This window comes from Prinia subflava, chromosome 2, assembly GCF_021018805.1.
Source record: "Prinia subflava isolate CZ2003 ecotype Zambia chromosome 2, Cam_Psub_1.2, whole genome shotgun sequence".
Classification (NCBI taxonomy): Eukaryota; Metazoa; Chordata; class Aves; order Passeriformes; family Cisticolidae; genus Prinia; species Prinia subflava.
Genome location: NC_086248.1, coordinates 70376958 through 70404222, shown reverse-complemented (window position 1 = coordinate 70404222; position 27265 = coordinate 70376958). Strand labels below are relative to the sequence as shown.

Below are 27265 nucleotides of genomic sequence, written 5' to 3'. Positions count from 1 at the left end.
AAACTTACTACAACAAAAATCTAAGAAACCAAGTTACTCAGGAAATGCTCTACCTCAGATGATTCGGGTTAAGAATTCTTACTGCTTAGCCATCATTACAGTTTCTTCATCTTTTAAATAACGTGGATATGACCATTCACTGCAGGTTCTAGAGCAGGATCCAGAAGTTCTAAAGGCATTTTCATAAGTGCAATGTTTCCTGCGCTTCAATCTTCAGGCTGTATTTGTTCATGGCAAATGTGGTTGCTTCAGAGATGAGAGGAGTATGGAGGTTACAAAAAGCAACAGTTTAATCTAAAAACAGCAACAAATGCTAGCCTAAAAGCAAATACCTTTTTGTTTCTTTGGTTTTAAGTATTTTTGTTCCCAGCTGCTCTCCGATAATGTTTTAAATACTGCTGAATGCCGGGGTGAGCTGTTGTGGTTTGCCAGATCCCTGGGGTTAAAACCCCAGGGCATTGTACTCATTGCTGCAGTAAATTGATACATCTGGTAGTTGTCTTTCATTAATTAAATGAGGGCTGAATTGAAGAGCAGGTGCAAGCCCTGCAGCCTGTTTGGGATGCAGAGGGACATCATTAGCAGTGGGCTTGCCCAGGCTTCATAGAGAGTGTGGATTTTGTGTCTGACAACAGACTAAGCAGGGTTAACTTAGAGAGGTTTTTCTGTGTGTCAGGGAAGATGTGTGCATTTGGAGATGCAGCTGTGACTCCCAGCTTTGCTGCAGATTTGTTCTGTAGTTTGGAGCAAATCACACTGCAGACCTCTGATTTCCTTGTACTCTGTGTTCTTTTGAGGAGCCAGTCCTTTAGGGAGGAGGGAGGACTCCTCCTTACCATGTGTTTACTCAGTGTCTGCCTCAGCATGTCCCCTGTCTACACTGAGGCCTGATGGTGGTGCTGCACCAAGAGTTACTGGGAAATTGTTTACTGTTCATCTGCTTGTTCCATTACAGCTGAGAGGTCACATGCAAATACGTCAGTAACCTTAAGCATTGCAGTCCAGCCTCCCCTCCTAATTATTCCTCCTTTTCCCATGTTATATATGTGTGCAGATATATAGAGAAAGAGATATACAGGGACTTGCAGCTCCATATGAGGCATCACCATCTTCAGGAAAGCTTGCAGTCCAGGTGTGGTTGGACATATTAGGGAGATATTTCACAGATTTCTGGGTAGTTAAAAGAAGACAATTCTGACCTAGAACTGTAAAGAAACTGGCAAAATCACTTTTTACTTCTTTTATCTTTCACTTTAATCTATATTTTACATCTTACCTGAGCTATCTGGCAGGAATTTGGAACAAGATAAATTAAAAAGCAATAGTGGGAGAAGGTGGAAATAGGATGTCTAAGTCACCTTAGCATGAAATAGAAAAGGAAGGGCATCTCAGATCTTGCCTACAGAGGCTGCTAAAATCCACAGGTACCTAATGTTTTTTGGCAGCAAAGCTCCCCCAGGACACCTGCCCACCCACCTGAGCAGGACTGGGCTGCTCAGCCTCCCCTCCACCTGGTACAGGCAGTGCTTTCACTCCAGCCCTTCCTGAGGGCACTAGGGCCAGCATGAGTGCTTGGGGTACCTCCCTGTACAGTTAGAGGGCACGGAACAAACAGCAACCACCAGGAAAAATACACAAAAGGAGGATCATAAAATGTAGCAACAGTGAGTAGATGTGTAGTCCCTTCTGCACAGGTTATATGGTTTATTACAGTTTTTGAATTGCTGTTGTGTTGTACCAGTATGTATGCTATGCTGTAAATACAGGAATTTTTATGTTTTGTAGTCTAACAAGAAGAACATACTTGTCACAGACATAAACCAGTTTTTAGCTGGTTTATGACAGAAAACTAGATTTTTTTCCCCTTTTTATAGCTTGTATAATAGTCGTAAATTTGCCAACAAAATTTTGTAGTGACACATTGAATGTAAGAGCAGGTTTTTTTCAGTTTCTTTATCTTGATTTAGTTTCCTTATTTTAGATTTTGAGTACTAGTCCACAATGTGAAGTATTAAGGACTTATGATTGAACCATATTGCTTGGTAAGAAACTTGCTGTTTTAGCTGAAGCAGACTATCAGCATGTCCACACCACTATGAAGAGGGACAGAGTCACTCTTCATAGCAAACCAGAACTCATGCATTCACTTCCAGCTGCTGCTCCCCTGTGCAGCTCCATCCAATGCTGCCAGGGCTGTGCCCAAGTGTAGACTGCTCAGGGAGAACTTCTCCCATGGTTGCTGCCAAGGATGCAGGACTGCATGCATGGAAATGATACAGAGAGCTCTGGAAGGCCAGGAAAGAGCATGCCAGGGTCAGCATCACTCTCCTACTTCTTCTGCAAGTGCTCACTAGCTTAAAATAAAATTACTGTAACTAAATTATTACTCATTTCAACCATTGTCCAGTCCAGAAATAACACATGTAATGATTTGTGTACCTAATGCATCATTTAAGAGTACTTCATACTTTTTGCTTCCAAACTACTTTATAAAATGACACATTTAATCTGATGAGCTATCCTCCATCATACATACATTATTAATTTATGAGGTAACATAAATTAAAAGCACTAGGGCTTAAAGCTCCCTGGCTACATGAAAGATTAAATTAAAATCTCTGCAAGATATTGCTTAGCTTTGTGTATCTCTAGGCAGAAAACACGCCTTCTATAAAGATTCGCCCTCTGTGATCCAGCTGGGAGGAATAATAGAGGGGTTTGTTCACATTTTAGAAAAATACCTCAGAAAACTTGTTTATTTTGATGGTATAATCTTATTTAATGGCTTTTTTGAGAAGGAAAGGACTTTCAAGAATGGCTTGCAGGATTATTTATTTTTTTATAATTAGATCTTGATTTTTATTTCATAAAGCTTTAGGACTAAAGAAAACACCAGAAGCTAGAACTGAATCTCTTCTGAAACCTTGAATGCACTTGATGTGTTGGGTGAATGAAAGAATCATCAGTGCAGTCCCTGCACTGATCTGCAACCACATTTGAATGTGTTTTAGAATGTTCTTTTTCACTGATTCAGAGTTTTGTCTCTATATTTCCCCCCAAATTACCTGCCACTCATCTTCCAGAATTTGAAGATTTTTCTTTGAAAATAAAGAAAAAGTTACAGGTAACACTGAAGTAGTGTTATGTCTTTGAATCAAAATATTGGTGCAACAATGACAGAGGACTATACAGTAGATCCCACTTACTCTGATAGAACAATATATTGACTTCCCAAAAGTCACTTTTGATTTATATGCCCACTTTTGAGTTATATGCTCAGAATAGAGATTTGGTTCTTCAGGGGCCATGAAGTTTCAGTGCCATAGGTTCATTTGAGGTCCAGGAGAATGTGGGCCAGTTTCTAAATGTGATTCACAGGTGTTTCTGCTGTGATGGAAAAGATGAGACACTGGCCATCAGCCCCAGTAATACAAGGAGTTGAGTCCATTAGTTTGATCCTGACTCATATGAAGTGCAGTTCCCTGCACCATGGGTACTGCCCTCCTTTTCTGCAGCAGGCAGAGAACCCCACTGGTTACCAAACCCCTGGCCATGATGAAGCTCTAAGGGGAAAGAAGGTCAGAGCCATTTGGCATGACTGGATGCTGTTTTACTATCGATTTTTCAGTGGTTTGTAGTCATGAGTCTCTCTTACTCAACAGCATTAAAATGTTGCAGTGTGGTTAACTTTTGGCATCCTGCTGATTTATATTACTACTTAGATGGGAGCTTCGCCACCAGAGCAGACAGCATTAAGAGAGTCATAAATAAGATGTGGAGGCATCAAGACATGACAAATGCAAGTGTTTTTAGCAAATGTCACCCAATGCATGCTTTCTTTCAAAAAATTGCAGTTTATAAACTCTATTTGTCTAATTCAGAACATTATCCTTAAAATAATATTTATTTACTTTGTGTTCCTCAAAATAAAATCACTTTACATTTCAAGTTCACATTAGCTTCTTGGGGAAAATAAAAATAATAATAAAAAACAATCAAGGAACAAAATAAACCATTGACATTAAAAGATAAAGCATCTGATTCTAACCCGAGTTTGACAGAGATCAGTTAGGAGTAACTCCAGATTAAATCAGTTTGATGTCTACAGTAAGAGATCAGTTTGAATTCTACAGTCATCTCTCAGGACTCACCTTTGTGCTTGGTATCAAAGCAATTAATTAAAAGAAGATGTGGATATTGTACAAGAGATTTACGGTACTTGTAGTCATCTTTATCTCTCCTGCAGATATCTGAGCTGCTGGCGGAGTTGTGTTATTGATAGACTGCCGTATCACTTCTCTGACTGTGTGCAGTGAATATGCACTTTCCTGCCAGAGGTTCTAGCTGAAGACAAGGCCAAATTGTGCAACCAGCAAGTAGCAGTGGTAGTGAAGCCTTCTGCTGGAACAGCATGAAGTTTGTGACAGTGGCAGTGCTCGTGGGCATGTGTCCAGTGTCCAACCTGCTGCCTGCATGGCATCAGGCTTGGCCATGGAATATACATTTGGGCTTAGCTCAGCTGAAGCCCAAGACATAGAGCTCAGGGTGATGCTGTTGTTAACTTCTGTTTCTCAAGTCGAGTAGTTACCACTTCCTGATGAAACCTGCAGTAGCTGCTGTTTCTTGCCTTTTGAAGAGGAAAGTGTGTCCCCATGGGAGGTGGGATGGGTGTGCTGTCACCCCACAGGAGTTCTGGAGGTGGCTTCTTGCTGTCTTGACAGCTACAGCTATGCTGTACTATGGCCACATGATTGCATGAGCCATGGTTTCAGCTGCTGCTTTGGAGAGACTTGTTTTCTTAGGTGATTAAAGATTAATGTTGTGGTCTCTTGGTCTTTATACCTCCTAAAGCAAAATTTTCTCAGCCAGCTCTAAAAAAATATGCTCTACAGGCTGCCTGTTCCTGAGAAAATAACAGCTGCAGAGTTTTTCTGGAGTAGCCTCCTGTTCACATCAGTCTCCTCTGAAGACAGTACCAGCAGTTGGATTAGGGAGGAAATGTGCCACAGCTGGCTTCTCAGTGTCACCTGCATGTTCCAGCACTGCCAGCTTGGAGCTGTCTGGTTTCCTCACAGAATTCACAGGGAGAGCAAAACCTACAGCAGAAACACAAATGTGAGGCGTGTAAGGCGAACAGCAGGAAAGGGTGAGGAGAAAGAGAAAAGGCTGTGGGCAAACAGGCTGCTGGTGGGAGCCCTCCACCATCCCAGATTTAGGCACCTAACTGGAATTGAGATACTGCTGCTCTCAATGACTTCCATTGAAAAGCTTAGAAAACTGCTCCTGGACCATGGTGAAGGTGATAGTTTTCCTCTCCCTCAAATGCATGGTATGGAGCCTGGTACCTGCATCAGACTCTTGATGTGAGTGGCTGACAGAAAGCCACAAAATAAATGGCCCAGTCCTGGCTTCTCTGGAGGTAGCTTTCACAATGGTAAGCCTGCATGGTGGGCTCAGGAACATAAGGTGGCATTTACATGCTTATCTCCCTTTCTAAACCTCCTGGAAATACCTTTGAGAGATTTCTTTTAAAACTCTGACTGATTTGCTAATTCTTTCTATTCAGGTAGCTAATACTGTCTCCGAGAATTCGTTTCTTAGCTTTTGTGAGAAAATGGTCATGGGTCATTCTTTAGGACACCAGTCCTTTCTATTTTAACTTCACAGATTATACTTGGAGTTTGCATTTGTTTTTCAGACTGTGATGTTCTGAAAAGAGCTTAACATTCGTGTCCTGTGAAAAGCTTTCCCTTAATGTGAAGAGTCTTCATCTGTTGAGAATCACCTCTTCTGGGCTTTTGGACTTCTGTGAAGTGCTAATTGTGAATAAAAATTAGCTACTGCCTGATCAGGAGAAACCCACATTCTTTTATCTTGAGCCTGGTTTGCAAAATCATTCCAAGGTTGATTGAATTAAGTAATGTCCTGTAATTTTGTCTTGTTGTTCCATTACTTTTGTCTCCTCTGCTGTGGCTTGAACAGATGCTTCAAAATAATTACATTACCTGCCTCCTATGAGGTAACAGTGCTTGAGGCAAGGACTAGAAAGAGAAGTAATTGTTCTTGTTACCTGCAGACAGGGCATGTGCTATGAAACAATGTATTTATGTAATGGCTTTTGCTTTGAAAAAACGTTGTGTCTTGCAGCACCGAATGATCTCTCCCTGGTCAGTAGTTAAACTGCATTTCATTAACACTGCCTCTGGTTCCTTAAGCAAGCTGCCAAGCTGCCACACTGCTAGGGCTCTTCTCAGGAGACCTCAAGAGCAAATCTGCCTCTGCTGGTCCCACCCAAGATGATCTGACCACTCTGCACTCACTGAGACCATGAGACAAAAGCAAGCCAGGCTGAAGGGACCTTGGGTCACCTCCTCCCTTTCCTGCCTCCAGGCATGACCTGCACACACAAACAGAAAAGCAATTGTATTTTTTGGCTGGAAAAGGAAAAAAAAAAGGACTGGGAAAAGAGTGTGTGGTCATGTTCACTGCATAGAGGAAGAAGCAGAAAGCTGAGGTGAGCATGGATTTGCTGGTTTTCCAACCATCATAACATGGAAGAAGGTTTCACAGGTGGCCTTTTTGCAGAATGTTGTTTACCTCGGTCACCACACCAAGTACCTTGACCCCAAGTTAGACTTATTAAATGGGGACTGTCCTAGATAAATTCTCCATGATGTTTACAGCAGCAACAAAAATAACAACAAAACCCAGAAAGGAGTGATAAGGAATCCTGCTTTTGTTTTTTCCAGCCCAGATCTGTGTCAAAATACCTTGAAGGCATCTACCTTTAAAGCTGCTTTAAAAAAGGAAAGTGCCTGTATGGCAACAGACTTTGTAGCTATAATTAACAGCTCTCAATAAAGACAGATGATACAGTGAGAAGTGTTGGAGGCTGGCAGTACTACAGAAGTGGAAAAAACCTATTTGTCCAGCTGCCTAGTGGTTATGGACTGTGTCCAGATTTCCCAGGATTGTTTGTGTTTGTATGAAAAGACAGCCTCCTATAAATGCACACGTACCTAGCTGAGGATCCTGTTCAGTCCAGGTCTCCAGGAGCTGGCCACCCTTGCTTGCCAGACAAAGCTATAAGAGGTAAAAAGGGACAAATAGCCAAAGGTGGAGGTTGGAAACAACAGAGGTATATGAACAAGGCAACATAAACCCTGTTGAGCAGCTACATAATGTCGTACATAAGGGCTTTTGGAGGGAAATAATGTTAAGGTTAAGCTGATGGGCAGACAGGTTCACGTATGTGTTCACACACTCATGTGCAACCATTTTGTGTTTTCAAATGCTAAAATACCTTTCCAAATAGTAGCTTTTTGCCAGAGAATCCAATCCAAATATGGGGATGGCAAACAACATATGGTTTTGTTACCTTATTCACCTGCTTTGGGATGACTGTGAAGACTGCTTCTCTCCATCCTGGCTGCAGAAAAGGAAACAACCCTCCTGTTGGTTTGTTTGCCAGTCCTTGGGGCAGGGCCACAACTCACTGAGTCTATAGGAAAGAGTCTCATTTTCTTTATGGCTTAGTGGTCATTGCCATATCATTGGGGTCTCTTGGCTAAGCGAGCCTACACTAAGTCTCCTGTGGCTGCCTCATCTGTTCCCTGTTACTTATACCTCTGACTGAGCTCTTCCCCACCCTGAGCTGGTGTTGGTTGCTTGTGGTTTGTTAATTTATAAATTGTGTCCCTTCTCTTTGGAGCTGTGAGCTGTTCACTCATTTACTGAAGCTGTTCATTTCACAAGCAGTTAGAGACTGCTGCAATGACTCCTTCATATCCTCAAAAACCTTCTACTGCCTGAGTGAAACATTCAGATTCCCACTGGGGGAGTGGGCCTCTGGAAGCCTTATGTGAAGGATGGCATCCTCCATCTCTTTCAGCATCCTCAACTGCTAAGCCTCAGGGATCTCAAGTCCCTTCAAGCACCCATGGGTGCCCCTTCAGCGACAGAGTACTATTAACCTTCATGTAGTACATTGCTAAGATGAGGCACCTTGGATGGTATGAATCCAGGTCCATTTGATAGAGGAGGACTCTAGGTCTTTTTCCTCTACATCATCTGGCATTTTGCCCTTGCATTGCATCTGAAAAAAACATTTTGCTTTACCAAAATACTGCATTTTTAAAACTTAATTTTCTTCACTGTGTGTTATAGAGGCCAGCAAGGACAACTGAAAATTGTATCTTGCCTTTTCTGCACTGAAGCTGCAACTTTCTTGACTAGTCTGGCTTATTATACCTTCAGCTGAAGTACATATAGATTTCCAAGTACAGAAAGATAATTCTGCCAACATTAAAAACACTTATTCAATAGAATGCTAGAAAATAGCAAGAATTTCACCTCTACTTTCAGTACATCTTAAAACTGACTGGAAGAAAAATGAAACCACGGCCCTGTAATATTGTCTGATATTTTTTCCGTCTAACAAGAGGTGGTCTTGTTAGACCATCTCACCACAATACCCTGAACATCAGGTCACAGAATCATGGTGTAATTCTAGCTGCTGGGGACCTGGGGTGGCAGCTCTAGTCCAACCTGTTCAATGCAGAGCCATATCACATCTACCTTTTAATTCTGTTAATGATTAGGGGTCTGCAGACACTGAATGAGGCATAACTGTTATTCAATTTAGTGTACTCCATTGCATCTTTTATTGTGCTGTCTCCAGGATATCCCAAAATTACACATACCAGAACATATTGCCATGAATTTACCCGTTCTGCTTCTGTTTGCCACTTTTTGCCAGAGCCATCTTAAATGTTTTTCTGTCCTCAGGCAAAGATGTTGATTCAAACAGGGAGCATTTGATTTATTTTTATTAACCTTGAAATTTAAAAAGAAATTGTATTAAGCCACTAAAATGAGAGCTTAGCTTATTTTTAATAATCAAATAAATTTTCACCTAGCTTTTTCAGTATTTCATGAACTTCTCTATATTAAATGTGATGGGTACGGGCAGCACTTGACCCTATCTAGAATTATTCTGCTGAGCCCAGGGACAGAATGCTGATTTCATCACAGAATGGCAGAGATCTTAAAGATCATCTAGTTCCAACTCCCCCGCCATGGGCAGGGACACCTCCCACTAGACCAGATTGCTCAAAGACCCATCCAACCTAACCTTAAACACTTGCAGGGATGCGGCATCACAGCTTCTCCGGGCAACCTGTTCTAGTGCCTCACCACCCTCACAGCAACTGATTTCTTCCTAATTTCTATCAGAGAGTGTCTGGCTGAGTGAATATTAAAAATATCAAATTAATAACTGTTTAGATGTGTTTCATCTTGCAGAGGGGAACTCAGGTTTTGACCAGACTGGAATTCATCCTGATCCTCCACATTACTTTTTGAAAAGTGTCTTTTGATTCTGGAGAAGTGAAACAGAAAAATTTAGTGTTGAAAAATAGTGTGCCAGAAGAGATATAGTGACATACAGACACATGATCAGCTGCTTTCTGTTAATATGCATGCAAATCTGCCCATGCTCATAAAATTTTCAACAATCAAGGCCAACTGTCTGAAAGTCTTATAGCATTTAATAAAGAGCTCTATTGATTTCACAGGTTTTTCAGACGATTTACAAAACCATGCTCTTCTGTGGTTCCAGATAGATCCTATGCCATAATGTTCCTATGCCTTACCAAGTTCCACATGGATTTTTTAGCAGAGTAGTACTCTTGATCATGTAAGACAGATAACTGTACAGGAGTATGGTAAAGATCAGCTAAACCATGGATTGAGAAAGGTGAGAAAAAAGCTAAGTGACATCAAGCAGAATAAGGGAGGTATTTGAAACAAGGAAGGTGGCTTCTCTCAGTGTGCTAGTGAGCTGTCAGGCATCTGAAAACAAGAAGAACCTCAAAGAGTGGTTAGAGCATGCCTTGGGAAGCAGAGCTGGTGGGCCAAATGTTGTGTGTTGTGGAAGCAGAGTGCACGAGCTCTGCTGAAACGTAACATTTGCATGAGTGATGGCACTTACCGCTCCTGCATGAGCTAAGCTGCTCAATAAATCCTGTGTGATTTCAGTGGACAGTGCTTCTTGTAGCAGTGCTCATGTGTAGAGTCCTGTCACTGGCTGCCAGCTTTTAGCATGGGATGTACCAGGGCTTGGTTTGGCTCAGCAGCCATCCAAGTGACAGAGGTCTAGATAAGTCCCTCAGAACCACCTAGGGAAGATACAATCATACCACCAAGAGTTTTTTCCTGTGTTAACGGATTTGTTCCTTAACAAGCATGAACGTGCAACTAAAACTTACCAAACTGCTAAAGATATCTTCTTGAGGTCTTTTCAAAAGTAAGCAGAGAATTGGCTTTATTTTCAGGTGAACAGGAGTAATAGTGAGGAAATTGCTCTTAAAAATTGTGCCAGTTATATGTTAATAGTTAATTGTGGACTTTACTTGTGGCTGGCAAGTTGCAAACTAACTTGTCTGCTGCTTTGTATTTCTTGAGCTTTGCTTTGTTTTAAAGATTAAAACAAAACAAAACAAAAAACAGCTGGCTTCCCGGATGTGTTTGCTGCAAGAAACCAGACACAAGCGGTTTCGAGAAACTGGAGACAAGTGTGTTTCCTCCATAGCAATTGTGCTAAAAACAAACTGTTCTCTTTGTCAATGTGGCTTCAGACACTTTCCACTATTACACTGCTGGTATCTGGAGTCTCGAAAGACTTTGTCTAGCACAGATTAACCACAGGTTTTGGGGACACATAGAAACATCTCGTTAGGGATATTTGAGAGAGAGATGACAAATAAAGTCTCGGTATCAATCTCATGTTGTGATCTGAGTGTGCAACAACAAATTATCCTTCCTCAAGTAACTCAGCTACCGAAGGCTACAGATGTGTTTGTCTTCAGCAAAAAGCTCAGTGTTTGCGAGCCTTTGGGCTAACAGCCATGACCACGCAGTTCTTGCACATGAAGCACGCTGATGGCATCTACAAGATGTTGTGCAGCTGACAGGAAAAAGATGCAATAGTTCATTAGTTTTTTCATTCTGTTTAATTCAGACATTTTCAAAAGGAATGGCACTGAAAGCTTTGTCATACTGAAGGTGCATAATAATTGCATCAAAATTGCCCATCTGCGGCTAAAGCAAGATAATTGCCTAGGCGTGTTCACATTTGCAGAAGAGATTTTGAATAATAAATGTTTATAAAGCCCTTCTGTCATCATGTTATTCAATCCTCACCCATGAGCCAAACTCTCAGTTCATTTACACTCTTTCCAAACCCAAAATATCTCACGTTGGCACAGCTCTGGGGTGGGTGAAGATGAGAATCTGGACTAGTGTAAGTTACCTGAAATTGGCTTCCAACTCCCCAGCAACATTTAGGAACCAAATGGAAAGAGAGTAATCAGCAAACCATGCTGATTCCTTGCTAGTTTTATTTTTTTGCATCTTTAATAATTGATTTGACTAATTACTAAGACTTAGGAGTGCCAGTGCTGATTTTCAGTGATGCTGAATGGCACTCCTTCCTGAGGAGCAAGTCTTGTCAAAGAGTCAGAGCCACAAAAAGGCCAAGACACGTGCCCCGTCCTGCAAACAGCCCTAAACATCTATGTGTGGCTTCCAGCAGACATCTCTTCCTCATCAGGAGCCTCTCTTCTCTGCCAGAGGTAAGACATAAGCAGATCCATCCCCACAAGCACAAACAGGCTGTGGCACTGGCAGCAGCAGATGAGATGCAAGCCATCTTAATTTGGCTTCTCGTGGCTGATCTATCCTTCTCCAGCAGATAAGCTCCTTAGCATACACGCAGCTCACCCAAGCCTTTGCACACAGCCCCTCCATGCTCCACAGCTGAAGACATGTCCTGGTTTAAGTGCCTGCTTACCTGGTCAATCCCTCCTCCACAGGGACTCGGTTTATAGCCGCCTGTGTTCTGATGCTCTCCCCTTTTCTGGCAATTGAAGATGTAAATAGCACTGGCCGGACAAGATTTGTTAATGCAGCTTTGTTTCTTCTTCGAGAATGAATTGATTTTTCCATTAGACTTGGTACAAATCATGCTGATGTCCCCATAGTCCTCAGTGTGCCTGAGTGTTCCCGATAGCTGTGTTACAGTCATCACAACACATCTCGTGCCTCTCCCCTGCTCTCACAGAGCTGTTCATTCCAGCCCATCACTACACAATGAACAAGAGCAGGTGATTTACACTGAGGTGGAAAATGTCTCCAGCTGAATGCCAGGTTCACTTGTTTTCTGCCTCTGCATGCCACTGGTCTTTCTGCTGGAACAGGAATTGTCATTCCTGCCATGGGATCCCTTCAATAAAACAGCCACCAGCCTCCCCCATGACCAGCTAGCTATGCAGCTCTTCAGCTCATCCTTGGTGGTGTAGTGAGATTTCAGCAGGCTGTACCTCCTGGGTAACCCCAACATGGCCATGGCAAAGCTGACCACTCTCCAGCACAGGAAGGTAGCCAGCAACACCAGAAGATACCCGAGCTGGTGTCCCCAGCTACCTGGAGCCCTGTGCATCTCACAGTGCTTTGCCCACCTGCCTTAGTGAGGTGCTTTAGATCCCTTCCCTGCAGTAGCAGGGGCCTGCCAGAGGAGCAGCACCCTCACTGCTAGGATCCAGCAGAGAGTAGGTTAGCAAAACAGGCATTGCCTCTGCCAGGTTTCTGAGCAGATAGCTGAAACCACATTGCTTTTGTCACTCTTCCCAGGAAACAACCTGTAAAGAAAATCAGACTAAAATTAGTAACAATATGAACTACTGTTCAGTACATTTTTCTGTCTCTCAAGGGCTTAAGCTTATTGAGTAACCTCCCTTTCTCTCAGTTTCATCACAGTGCATTAAGTTTTGAGAAAGGGCTGAGTTCAAACACTGAAGCTCTTTATTCTAGTTGTGTAGGTGCAGTATTGATAGAGCCAAATTTAGCAGATTCCCTAGTGCACATTTACAGTAAAATGAGCCAGATTTTGTGTTAGGTACCTTGGGGGGAGAGGGGGAAGGGAATGACAGATAAGGATATCACAGGGCACTGTGACTCTGAATGATTCCGATGCTGAGATTTAGTGAGGCGTCAGGATATTTTGGGTAGCATTTTTGAGGTTCTGCTGCTGGATTTTCCATTCTTGCTGAAGGCTGCGGTGGAACTGCAAAATTCAGTTGGAAGGAATGGTGAAAGTAGTAAAACCTGTTGGAAATGTCTCCTTGTGGTGGTGTACATATGTGTGTGTGTATGTATGTGTGTATATAGCTGACATTTGATGTCAACTACATCCCTTTATCCTGCAAGAACAGGGATTTCCCAGGGAGATAACAGGCTGTTTTACTTTTGACAGTATTCATAGAAAATCCTGCAGACCAGGAACTCTCCTGTAAACTGCAAACTGTTGACAGGAAAGTGAAGCCAGAGATTTTGTGTTTTCTAGCTCTAGGATCAATGTGGGATCATGCTCTTGAACGGGGTGGGAAAATTCCCTTGTGCAGCAAGTATCTTACCCTGGGGGTCTGGATAGAAAAGCCCAGTCTCCAGGATCAGGCCTGAGTTTGTTTGCTGAGGGGCTGGCCCTGCCTTCTCTCAGCAAGAAGAAGGCTGCTCATTCTCAAGCACCTGTCTGCAAAGCGCTGCCTGGTGCTGCTCCCAAAGTCCCTCCCTCCCTGCCTGCAGACAGAGCCGAAGCCCCAGGGAGAGGACAAGGCACCCCCAGCACTCACCTGCCTACAGACCTTCCAAAAGGAAAACTCTCCTTCAGAAAAGTGTCTTGACTCTCTCCTGGACTGAAATCCCACCATGCCTGATGACTTGTGTGAGAGACACTGTACTTAACCTTCCTGTATCTATTTTAAGATCCGAATTGATCACCCATAATTCCTTTGAAGCCTGTGGGCAATGATAATCTTCAGCCCACTGGAAAAGTCAGTGCATTAGCACCTGAATATGAATTGATGTTTTTAATTTGGTATGATCCTCCTAGGATTTCAGTGTGAAGGTGGAGTAATCCAGTCATTTCTTGCAGTTTGCCCATTTGTTCTGTCTGTGGATTATTTGTCAAATTCTTTTTGTATTATCTTGATGAGAAATTTAATCAATCTCACCAACACCAAATCATTTATGTCTGTTGGTTTAATTTTTAGGATGATTTATGCATACATTAAATGTGATTGTGAGCCATTTCCTAACACATGTAAACCTCAGTTGTCAAAGATCTCCAGGGATGCTATAAGTTTCAATATCATCCTCACATATAACAAAATTATGCCATTCTGGCAGTGAACATGAGCAAAAATAGATATGGGGAGTTACTAAAATAATAGTTTATCATTATTTCACATATTATAATTAGTGAAAACTCCCTTCTAAGAATGCATTGACCACATAGCCTAAACTTGGTATATTCATCCTTGTTACGTATGGTATTGATAATGAAGAGAAAAGGCCAAATATACTTTTACTGAACAAGCATAGCAATAAAATAAAACTCATATCAAAGAGCAACTATTATTAGGTAGATTAGTCTTTTACTATGTATTTCGAAGATATTATTCCACATTTTCTTTTGGGACAGTTGACATTGTTTGCTTCCATCTCCTATGTAATCTTGAAGCTGCCTGCTCATCCTCTCTCACATGCTGGGATTATTTTAGTTTGTGGCTCAGCCCACCTACCAACTATTTCAGCTCCTGAGATGCAGTGAGCTAATTAACGCATCCATCATCTTACATGTTCTTCAGATGCCATGAGCAATAAGGAGTCTTAGCCTTAATCTTTGATGTCTTACTTTTTCTACCAGGCTCAGGGCTCTATGGCTTAACTCAAGCCATGCACATTTTCGTTGCTGAACAGTTCATTCATGTGTTTTTGTTCTCTGCTTATTGACTTCTAATTGCCTTCCTCTCCTAGAGACATGCTGTATTAAATCTCCATTATCTAAGCCCATGTCTGCTTTTTCTAGCTCACACAGTCATGCAAGTATCCCTATTGCTTAATATTTGTATGAAATTAGCATCCAGCAAATCCTGATGTGGGCCAGCTTGTGCTAGGTGCTTTTTTGGCAGGGAAACAAACACAGTAGCTGTGCCACAAGAGCTTGCCATCAAGGTTGAGGCACATATCTGCTGAAACCTGCCATTTTTCCTTTGTCTGGTGAGGGCTGCCTTCTTCAGCTGCAGCTCAGCAGCCTGTGGAGGGGCTTTAGTCCCACAGCACTAGCCAAGGGAAGGCCATGTCCAGGGAAGGGCAACAAAGCCAGGGAAGAGTCTGGAGCACAGGTCTCATAAAGAGCAGCCAAGCGTGCTGGGTTCATTCAACCTGGAGAAAAGGAGGTTTGGGGGGGACCTTATCACTCTTTACAAGTACCTGAAACGTTGTAGTGAGGTGATGTCAGTCTCTTCTCCCAGGTAACAAGTGAAGGAAGGAAATTAAATGGCCTCAAGTTGTGCCAGAGGAGGTTTAGATCAGGTATTAGGAGAAATTTCTTCATGGAAAGTGTTGTCAAACATTGGACCAGGCTGCCCAGAGAAGTAGTGGAGTCACCATTCCTGGAAATATTCAAAAAATATGTGGCTGTGGCACTTGAGGACATGGTTTAGTTGTGAACATGGCAGTGGTGCTAAGTTGATGGTTGGCCTTGGTAATCTTAGAGGCCTTTTTTTGACTTTCATGATTCTATGATTCTTTAAGGCTGGACAGAAGGATGCGGACCTCAGGGAGATGCTTTTCTCATCTCTTCATGGACCTCATCATGAACCTAAGTAACACAACATGTGATGTAGTAGCAGGTGAACAGGAAGGGAAATAATTAAATTACAAACATCCTTGTGGATGCAAATAACTCCAGGATTTTCAAAAGGCCCAGTTCCTCTTCTGCCTGAGATCTGCTTTCTGCCAACGTAACACCTCAACCTCCCCCAGTTCATGTCAGAATATGACATAAGGTGTCCAGATCTTACTGATGACAGTGACAGAGGAAGCCCTGTGTGAGAAGCAGGCAAATGACGAGTCTCACTGCAAAGCTCCCCCAGAAAGCTTGCAACTGAGCTCAGCCTGGCTGGGCTGGCTTAACCAAAAGCAGTTTATGAAATCAAAGGTGGAAAGAAATCTGAGAGTCTTAGAAAGATGTAAACATGCTTTTCCAGATAAATCCAACAAGTTATTTGGTTAAATTAATCTATGTCTGAACTTAAACTGAGGTAAGTGCTTACAGAGTATGTAGGCTGTGATAAATCCCCAGCAGCAATTCTGTTAAATTTTTCAACACCCCCTGCTATGCATGTGTAAGGATTCACAGGCACACTGAAACAGGCCAGCTAACTACGCTTGTCTCCTCTGCTTTTTACCACTCTCAGAACAGCACTCTGCCTCCTCCTCTCATGCTTTCTGCTATAAACCCAACCATTTTCATTTCCCAGGCAATCCACTGCACATGGCTGCAATTGCACTAACCAGAACTGCAACCAAAGGGTATCTGATCCAAATTCTGTAGCACGTTCTGATGTTGGCCTCTGGAGCCACAGATCTGGGAGAGGGCCAGAAAAGCCATTTTACAATTATAGTCTGTCACAGGCCTTAAAAATTTGTTATTGAAATGAAGACAGAGCAGGCACACCCACAGGGCAGGCATTAATCATGGCTAGGTAAGGTCCCCTTCTCTCCTGGGTGGCAAGCTGCAAGGTTTCAGCAGGAGCTGGCTCCTGCCGCAAGGACACCCTGTGCTTCCTTCCCTCGTAGTGCTTTTACCCTGTAATAGCAGGGAGCAGATTTTTCACTGCTCTTGGTGCAGCTGCTGTGGAAATAGTGTGATGCTGGAAGGAAAGATCACAAGGTCATTTTCCAAAATGAAGGAAGGAATAAGCATGTCACAGGAGCAGAAGGCGGAAGACAAATGAGCCCGGTAATTTCGTGTCTGGCAAACACTTGGCTCTCCTCACTGCAGCTCGGCTTTCAGAACCAACAAGCACAAGGGAGGCTCCTTGCACAGCCCTTCCAGTCTCTCTCAAAAAATCACTGTCCCTGTTCTCCCTCTACCCATGAAATCCAAGAAGGTGCCACAAACTGCAGCTGTGTGTCACAAAGCTATTTCATTTTAGCTGAAAGTGAGTGCTGTAAGAATGGATATGCTGCATGCTTCACTGATGTAGATTAGAAGGAGCTTTACTCCTCTAGTCATAAATAGTAAGAACAGAAATCACTTTTGTGGCTTTATATCAGGTTGTAGTACAGGAGGGTCTTCCCTAATATTCTTACATTTTATTTTAGAAATCGTCTGTAATAAAAGGATGTTCATCTGTGCTACAGTCAATCCTGTGGTATCTGAGCATCTAAATCTAAGAAAACTCTTTAACAGGCTCTATTCCAGACATTTCATTAGAGCCATTACCAGAGGCACATCAAAATGTAATAGCACAGAAACAGATAGCAGCCAGCACATTTCCAGCATGAAATGCGTGATCTATTCCAGTTAAGGGAAATCCACTTTAAAAGTTGTCATTTCCATTTGACACTTTCAAATGTCACAGTCATATTTCTGAGAAAAATCCAGATACCATGTTTCTGAGTCACCTCAAGTTTATTGTCAGCAGCCAGTCTCTGCCACTTGAAAGCAAGGGCTCTGTTTGCAAGTCTTCCAGGAGCTCTCGCTAGACAGACCTTCACCCTGAATAATCTGTATTCTTCCTCTACTTGCTCTGCTAATTCCCAACAGGTAATGATGCTGTTTTCTCTCCAGAGATGTAGTCTTAGTGAATCCTAATCACCCTGCACCATCACAACATGCAGTATGGATGGTTTCTTGTCACAGGAAGAAGTCCCAAATTTGTCAGACCAAGCACATGCAGTGCAGTCCTAGAGGGTAGTGAAGTCCAAGCTGAGCTGTGCAGATAATCAGGAGCTTATGACAGAGATTCATAAAGGCAATAGAGAAGTACTTTGGCTCTGTACTTACATCTGAGTGGTTGAGAGTGCTTTAACTAATGAAGTTTTAATTAAAATTTTCACTGCTCCTGAACTGCTGGGAGCTACACTTGGGTTACAGGCTCAGTGCAGGTGTATGGCTAATGTATCCAAGGTGGGTTAAGCAGGAGACCAGGAAGAGGAAGACAAGAAAGTGGCAGCTTGTCCCAGGGACAGGTTTCTTCACGTGTGCCATATCCCTGGTGCCTGCGCCATCAGCAGCTGCCAGAGACAGGACAGGCTTGGCTGGACCCAGGCTGGTGATTCCTGTGGGGTCCAGGTCCATGTCTTCAGAGGCCTCTCTGAGTGAGTGCCTCACTGACACAGATTGGGCAGAGAAGAAAGGGGTGGTTAATGCTGTATTTGTCTTTCAGTAATTTTGTTCCCAGAAAGACAAGTATGACATTTGGACCAGCAGATGGGTTTTCCAATTCATTAACTCAGGAGTTCTGCATCTTGTGCTGAGAAGTTCCCATGTTATTACCATTACAAATAAGGGCTTTCTGTTTATCAGCCTTTCACAAAGTAAATGGGTATGTTCAGCAATGACTGGGTTGAAATCCTCGTTTTTGGGTTCACAGCCAAGATCAGGATGGTGCTAGTGATTATAGCTAGTGAGGCACCAGCTCGCTCCTCCTCAGGGCAGTTTGCAAAGTGCTTCTCTGAACAGAACTGTTTTCTTTGCACTGAGGTTCACACAAAGCAGAGCCAGAAGAAACCATTTAGCAGGCAATAAAAATATAAAATAAAAAGAACAAGTACATAAAAAATGTCACTAGGAAGAAGAGCAGTGTGCGCTGTAACAGCCTTATCCAAACCACACTGACATTCCCCCCACACATGCACAGCAGTGACAAGATGCAACTGCTTTGTATTTTCCTATTTCTGTGGCATCAGATTTTGGCCAAAGACTTTTGGTGCTTCATCACCTCTTATCATGTAAGAGGAAAACCTTAAAAATATAAAATATTTCATATAAATAAAATAACATTTTAAAACATGCAGATGAGCACTCTGAAGCATCGTATCTGTGGAAGGCTTCAGATTCAAAACAAATTTCCGCCTGGCCTCTGAAGAACAGCTGTGTATTCCATCCAAACACATAAATAATAATGGTTAGCATCCTGTTCAGAGGGACTCTGATGGCTTCCAGCAATTTTTAGTCAAAAGCACCATTTTAACTCCACCATCTCAAATTCAAGTCTGTTTTTTAAATATGGCAAATCTGAAACTACGTTAAGTATCCCCCACCACGGTTCTCATTTCTGGTCTTTCCAAGGACTTTAAATAGATCACATTTTTTTATAACCTCTAGGCAGTGTAATCACCTCAGTGCAATAATGTTTTTGCTTACTTGTAGAATTAATTAATTCCTATCTGATCTCTCTCTTTTCTTATATTTCTGCTCTGTTCTTTTGAATATCACAGTTGCTTTACTCCATTCTGAATGAAGCAACTGAAGGCTAATAACCCCATTAGGTATTTAGGCTACTGTTTTCTGTCTAAGGAGGATGTTGGCTGAAAAGTCCAGAGTGGGACATTGACAGCTGCTGGAAGTAAAGTCAGCACCAAAGGTGGCTGCTCTAATAGCCAGCAGTGGAGGCACAAGGGTGACCCACACATGTGCCACTCCACACTTCCAGCAGGAACCAGAGAGGTAAATAAAGCTACACCATTCAGGAATTCAGATGAGACTTACTAGCCATGGCAGCTGACATCTGCTTAAAGACCTGATCCAACCAGTGCAACAATAATGCTTAACGGGGCGTTGCAGCTCTTTGCATCTGTGGTATGTGTTTACTGTTTCTCCTGTTTCTGGACCCCAAGTTCACACCAGCATCATCAGGCAAGGCTCTGATGGAGTTTGTCATTCCTAACACTGCTGGAGGACATCTGCATCTGTCACTGTCAGTGGAGTGCTTGGTAGTTCTCCTGCGTCAGTGGCCACATGCTGGGGAAGATGCCGATGGGCCTGTGGCTGCCAATGGCAGACCTCGGCAGGTACCTTTTCTACCCTGTCCTTTCCCAGCCCACAGGTAGCCCTTTCTCCCATGCAAATGACACATATCTCAAGGAGTAGATTCCAAATTAGATTCCAAAGTAGTTTCCTTGGAATTGGAGGCTGCTGGCTTGAGCAGAGGGGGAAAGGCAAGGGTTACCTACTTCCGCAATTCTGAAGTGTTAAGGGCTTTTCACCTCAACTGGGGAGTTGCAAGGAGCTGATGGAAGGAGCTGGAAATTTTCTGAGTTGCAAAAGTAGGCACAAATCCCGTTCCTAGAACTGCTCTGCAGTAGCTCAGCTTCCCCTCTGGAGGGAGGATCTATCACAAAACTCAGTATCCTGCTCACTTCTATGGAGTGTTTAAAGGAGAAGGCTCACAGCCTGCAGATTTATGGATCATGAAACTGAGGTTTAGCTTCTGAACCGTGTAAGAATGAGTGGCCCGCCAATCCATGAGCATAAAAAGAGCTTGAAAGAACTATGAAGTTGTCAACCCCTCAGAGTGCAAGAAGATTGAAAGACAACTGTGTCTTGTATTTATTCTTGTCTTGTATTTATTATATATAAATACATATTTATTATGTAGACCTGCCTCTTGTGCTCAGAAAGAAAATTAAGTTGATGCTCTGTACACTTGTGTCTTGAGAACAGTCTTCAGAGAAGATTTTGCTTTTATACAGGATCCTCATACAATACTACATGTAATTTTACAGGTTCCTTTATAACTCTGAAAAGTAGGGAGGAGAAAATTCCTTGGAGACAAAGCTTCTGAACTGGCATGTACACAATCAGGTTTACTATTTCTTTTTAATATTTTCTCCTCAGGTCTTATTTATAAAGATAACTATAAGCTATACTGTAAGGCTATGGAGGGCAAAATTCCTCCCCCTCTCTTCAAGAAAGTACTTTCTTGGCTGTGAAGCTTGAGTCAGCAGTGCCTTTTATGCAGTCACATAGAAGAGTAGTTAAGGGATAATAGAAAGGGTCATAATTAGACTTTGTTTTCTAGGATGCATTCTGAAGTTTTAAAAGAAATCTTGTTCTAAATGGATTACAGGCAAAATCCAAGAGCATACAGAGGTGAGAAATGAAAATAAAACCACCTTTCAAGTACAATACAATCTGGCTTATTTTTTGTTATTATTTTTGTTTACTTTCATTATTTTCCATTATAGTTGATATTCATTAGGAATTCAAAAGACAAATTTCACTTAAATTGTTCAAATCAAAAAAAATTAAAACTTATTTCAGAATTATTGTAATTTTTTTTTGTTAACCTGTACCCTTCTTTAGAAGCTTCTGATTCAGTGAAAGGGCATTTTGTTTCACTGCAAACTGAATGAAAATAAACGTCTACAACTTTTCAACCAACTTTTGTAGAACAATATTGTAGAGGAGATGTTACCCTCAAAAATCCAAACCACACCAGTTCCTGTAAAGCTCTTCACTGGAGTTAAGGCTGCCTAACTTTCATGGGTACGTTCTCCTGGCGTTCCAGCTACTATGGCTTCATTTCTGTGCTCTCCAGTGCTTTAAAAATGCAGTAGGTGTCAGTACTTTTTAATTTGCCTGTTTACTGTTCAAACAACAATTTGCTTATATGGGGAGCGGAAAATTTCATGCTTCCCTTGGACAGCGGGAAATTGATTTCAAGCCTTTCTCAGTTATTGTATGCCACTTGAGAGACCGTAATATTCCAGTAGCAGAGATGAAAGCCATTGAATTTCTGTTACATATTGCTCTGGTTTTGCCACTTCTATTAAGGTGTTACACAAATTTAATCCAACTAGCAACAACAATGTTTTTGAAGCCTATTGGGAAAAAGGTCAAAACAAGTAAAGCACATAGAAATCTCAATCTCAGAAGCAATGGACATGTAATTTTCTAACATCTCTCCCTGTTGGCACCCAACTCATCAGCTGTACTCGTTCACCTCATGTGACTGCCGAATTTCTCAATCTTTCAGAGGCTGCTTTTCAACGATTGCTGTGCTCTGAAAGGTGCTGTTCAGTCAGGCTCTGGGATGAGGGTAGATGCCATCACAGAGTCTTGAGACCTCCATTTCCATGGATCCCTCCTTGCTCTGCTGCTGTGTGCAGGATTGGGATGACTTTGTTGAAGAACAGAAAGTAAGAGAGTACAGGGTAGAGAGTGGTCTGGTTTTGTGTTAAATGGACATCAGCAGTACAACTAAAAAGGCAAACAAACTTCAAACAGAAAAGATTCACCTGTTCTTGAGAGGAGGTACTCTAAAAATTACCACAAATACAAGTATTTAGAAAAGATTATTTCCTTTCTATATCCCGTTTACTTAATGCATCTAGGGGCAATTTGTGCATAGTAAATGTCAGCTTCTCTGTTATGTCAGCAAACTCTCAGCTTTCTTTTTTGTATAACTTTCTTCCTTTTCATAGACTAGCTGCCAAGTTAATGGTGTGTCTTTTGGTATCTCCTGACTCACCAGGAGATACCAGAAGACACTGATTGTGCCTTCCTCTTCCCAGCTGTCCCCAGTACCCCATCATGGTGCTGAACAATTAGTACTTAGGCTATGAGGTTGATTAGGTTATGCCCTTGGCCCAGGGCTGGCACTGCCAGCAGCAAGGGTTAACAGGAGATTTGCCCAGCTGGAGCCGTATCTCCACACACTCCCTCTGACAACCCACAGGCATAAAGGTGCAAATTAAATACGTGTGTGAGGGTATATGTATATGTTTCTGTAACAGCTGTCTCAGGGTGTTTGCACAGCCAATTTTATCACTAAGATATTTCTCTCCTCCTTGTTTTGCCTCTTGTCTGGTTCCTTCTCCCAAGACACAGCAGCACTGCTGCCCCTCCTATCAGCACCGTACTTCAGCAGAGCCCAGAAGCCAAGACAGCAACTACCAGTAAAGCATTTTATTCTTGCATACTTTTTTAGTCTGCCTATGCCAACCACTACAAAAATCCTATTTACAGGAGGCCAGCTGGCCAATTTCTCCTAAAAGTTTCATTCTGACTATTCCAAAAAGAACTAAGTGGTTCAGGTCACAGCTGAAGAGGACAAGCTGGATATAAATCACATCAGGGCATGCTTAAGATATCCACAAGCAATTGCTGCACAGTTTCAGAGTCTGCAGGCCTTTCACACCCAGAACATCCACTGACGTCAATGGAAATTTTGGATGATGATGGAGAGCAGTGATGATGTTGACTCCGGCAGTCAAAGCCTTGAGAGTCTAATGTTTAGGTTTTCTCTGCCTCAGTTTGTGTATGCTGTCCCTCACCGCACGCCGCACAAATGCTTGACTGCACTTACCTCAGCACAGCCCTGGGAAATAACAGTGAGCCAGTACCCTCATTCCCCACTGCCAAGGGGGGCAGGCTGGCTGGGGGACTTGTCCAAGCTCACACTGAAAATCTGTGATAAACGGTCACTATGGACCTGAAATTCAGCCTCCTGGTACCCTTTCCAAGTGCTTTCCCTGGAAGGCTTTCCATGCTTTTCATCTTTTCAGTAAATGAAGTACTGAAGTGTTTCATAAAGTGCCTCTCCAAACTCCTGGGACCTGCAGGGAATTGCCTAATCCACTTGGGTTACGTTAAAAATAATGTGGGTTTGTGGTTCAGGTTTTCTTCCAAAACCAGTTTGATTAACTAACCTTTTGAAGGCCAGCATTAGCAAACCCATTTATACCGGGCCAAGCAGGACACAGTTTAGTTGTGACTCTGGTGCCAGTGCATCTCCCAAGCCCCCCAAAACACAGCCCCTGCTCCTTCGTGCAACACTCACCTGCAGTGGGCGAGGAAAAAGGCCCTGAAGCAGATCTGACAGCTGGAATGCCCTTCCCCAGAGCTGGGGTGTGTCCCCCCAGCTGGGCCCGGGTGGCTGAGGAGGCTGGTGATGCTGAGGAGCTGTGGTGCTGTGCTGCTCCCTGTCTGGGAGAAGCTGCACCTGCAGAGGTGAGAGCCTTCAGGCAGGCAGAGCCCCGAGCGATTTTCTAATTGCAGCTGCAGAAGATAAAAGCGAGGAGCAAGAGCCTTCAGGGGAATGGTCCCTCTGGAGAGCCAGCAGCCTCAGGCCACTTCCATGTGACTGGTGCAGTGGGAGATCCTCAGGAAGGTCTGAATTCATCAGCACTAAGTTGCTGCAAGCAGTCAGCATCCTGGTTTGGAGGATGGCAGCAGTGATTAGGTGCATTAGGTAGAAGCAGGAGTATTCTTCCTGGGCTTAGTCCTTAAGGGATACCTGCTCAGCAGCCAATTTCCTGGGATGAAAATACTGCCGGCAACACCTGGCTGTACCAGCATGCTCCTTGAACTGGGCATTCCCTGTCCTTGTTTCTCCTTGAAGAGCTCAGGAGGAGGAAGAGGTTCAGTCTTTAACTAGCAATGGTCATCTTCAAATTTTACGGCCAGCCATAGTCACTGCACAATGTGACATTTGCTTTGGGCAAGAAGGCTGTTTTAAGGGAATTACACAGCCGTATTAGGAATTCTCTATTTCATTCTTGGGCTTTTTTGAACTCTTGAGTAAATGTCTGATGATGTGGTGCTGCTCATTTTCTCAGCTTGCTCCGTAGCTCCTTAGGGACTGTCATTAGCTTCCATACAGATCATTAACTGCTCCTCACACCCTGCCGTGCCTGCCTGTGCCTGGCTGTACCTGGTGCTCTTGGAGCTGACAGTCCTTTCCCTGTACTCCCGTTGGGTGTGGTGGTGGGTCTGGCATGCTCCTCATCACACCCCACTGTGCAATGGGTCAGCGCCCTCCAGTTCATCTTCCAGCCCTGTCTCAAACACCCGCAGGAACTTTCCCTCTGCTTGCCCTGTGGGAATGCCAGTAACCCCCAGGAACCTTTGAAGCTTTCATTCCCCTCCTGCCCCTTTCAGCTTCAGGCACGGCTGCAGTGGAGGGGAATGTCCAACGTGAGGACCTCCTGGCCACTGCTCTGGTGGGCTCTAACAAAGATTTGAGGCCAATCCTGAGTGCTAGACCAGATCAAGTCGAGGGTTGCCTTTCTCGTGGGCTCAGAAAAAAGGTGCTCCACAAAGCAACCTTTGAGTGTAACTAAAAAGCTTATGTCTGTGTTCAAATGTGATGCCTGCCTGGTCTGTGGGTGTTTGGAGCTTGCACATAGCAACAGTCTTACATTTTATTTGTATAATGCCGGTTGTCTAGAAGAGCATAAAGTACTTCGGGCTTTGGGTACCTCTGGGGTGTAAAGGCAGAAAATGTTGGATAATTCGTGATAATTTCAGCTGCCTGGCTGCTGAAGGTATCTTGTCACATTAAAAGCTTCCTCTTGCCAGGAATACTTGCTGCATTTTCTGAAACGTGGTTCCGTCTTGTTCTTTTAAACTTCTTTTATTTAAATGTTAGTTTAAACAGTCTCTCATTAAGGTTTCTGAGTCTGTTCTAAGACTTGTCTTGAAAATGTGTATTCAGGTGGTTTGTAAGATTTGTATTATTTGCTTCTTTTGGAGCCTTTCTGGTGTATTATGTAAATCCATAGCTAAGCATTTCCTGGGACCATTTATTGTGCAAATGTCTAGTATGGCACGTGTGCAGTGCTGAGCAAAACCAATTGCTTCTGTCTCTCTAGTTCAGAGAAGACCAGGCTGTGGGGTTTTTATTTCATTTATTTTTTGTTTAATTTAAGAGAAGACAATTTTCTCATTCCATTGCCTATCAGAATGTATTTTCTGCAAATGAGCTAGAAACTCCCAGAACAGATAAAAGCTTAAAGGCAGAACACCAGCCCCAAACTAAGTGTAGAAACAAGTGATCAAGTCAGTTGTGGGCACACACATTTAAAAGTGGCAGCTGGATGCTTGTTTGGCTTCTGTGGTAATTTCTTGCATTTAATAATGTGCTTACAGAAAAATATGCATGTGACGATGGACATTAAAAAGTCATCAGAGTGTGTTAGACAATCCACCCTTTGCATCCATCTCCAGAAATCAGTGGTGTCCCTGGGGCTGGTGTTACCTCCGGGGCTGCACTGCTGCCATTCCCCTTAGGAAGGGTATAACGAGAGACTGAAGGGCCAGGGTTTGCAGCCCTAGTTCAGTCCCCAGCAGGGACAGACTGGACTGGATAAGTACAGGCTTCTCTGAGGAGTGACAGGTCCTGTGCCATGGGCTGCAGCGTTCCTCAGTAGGCACTTCAGGCAGCAGGGCAGGCAAGGCACACCAGCACACCCAGGACAAGTCTCAGACCTCTGCCCCATGGAAGCTGAGGAGAAGCTTGTGCCCTCCAGCACCTGGAAGCAGTTTTCCTGAGGAAAGCAGCAGGTGGGGGTATACTGGTTTTGTTGTAGGAGCCGCAGACCAGCGGAGCAATAAAAGCCATGGCAGGAGTCCTGGGCATCTCTCTGCAAAGTGCTGAGGCTAGCAGGTTTATTCACAGCTTTTTATGATCTGGGACACACCACAGGAGCCTCCGTGCAACTGTTCTGTTGGCATGTGAACCTGTGGTGACTCAGGAAAAAGGAGCTCAGGGACTGTCTTGGTAAGTAACAGGAGCTGGCTGTAAAGTAAACATGCAGGAAAAGCAAATCCCCATCTCTCTGAAGGTGCAATCAACAGGCATCCCTCATCCTGCCACTTTAAAGCACCTAGGGATTGCTTCTCTGTGCCCCAGCTTGCACATCTGTAAAATGGGTTTCATGAGCTTACTTTTTTCTTGCACTGCTTTGAAATCCACCACCTGAGAGGCTGATTTTGTCATGGCTACCCTTTGGGTCAGTGGGGCTCAAAGGGGAAGGAGGCAAAGCTGGAGGCATGATTCTTTCTTCTGCAAAACATATCTTTACTTTCCTCAAGACTATTCTTGAGGAATATATTAAGTTAACTTGCATTTTTTATCTCTACAGCAGTCATACTTACCTCCATTTGTGAGCTTAATGCATGAGAGATGCTGTGGTCCTAACAGGATGAATGACAAAAAACGTCCTTGTCGGTTTTTTTCACTGGAAGAAATTAAACTTGAGTCTAATTTCCTTCTCTCCTGTTACTGTCAATGCATCTTGTCTGTCTGCTTTGCTTTTGCTTACTACAACTGGCTTGTGAGTCCTCCCAGAAGGCATGGCATGACATTTAATCCATGTCTTTTTTTTCTACATTGAGCAGAAAATGTAAGACTGTTGCACATCTGCAGATTATTTATCCATGCAGGCCTAATTGGTGCAGGGATTAGCAAAACATGTTTTGCCTGCCAATCTCTAATCAAGAAGACAGAGTCACTGGCACAGTGGTGGCCTTGCTGTGCTCCAGGGAGGTGATGCTCACTCTGCTGAAAATCAGAAGCAATTTAGCCAAATTCAATTTGCAGGTACAGACCTTGCAAGGTCAAAGTAA

General features: G+C 43.2%; 1 protein-coding gene across 2 annotated transcripts in view; it reads left to right on the top strand.

The window, feature by feature from the left end:
• Positions 1–27265, top strand: part of SLC35F3 (solute carrier family 35 member F3) — a 163590-nt gene that overhangs the window by 119009 nt on the left and 17316 nt on the right. The window lies entirely within an intron of this gene.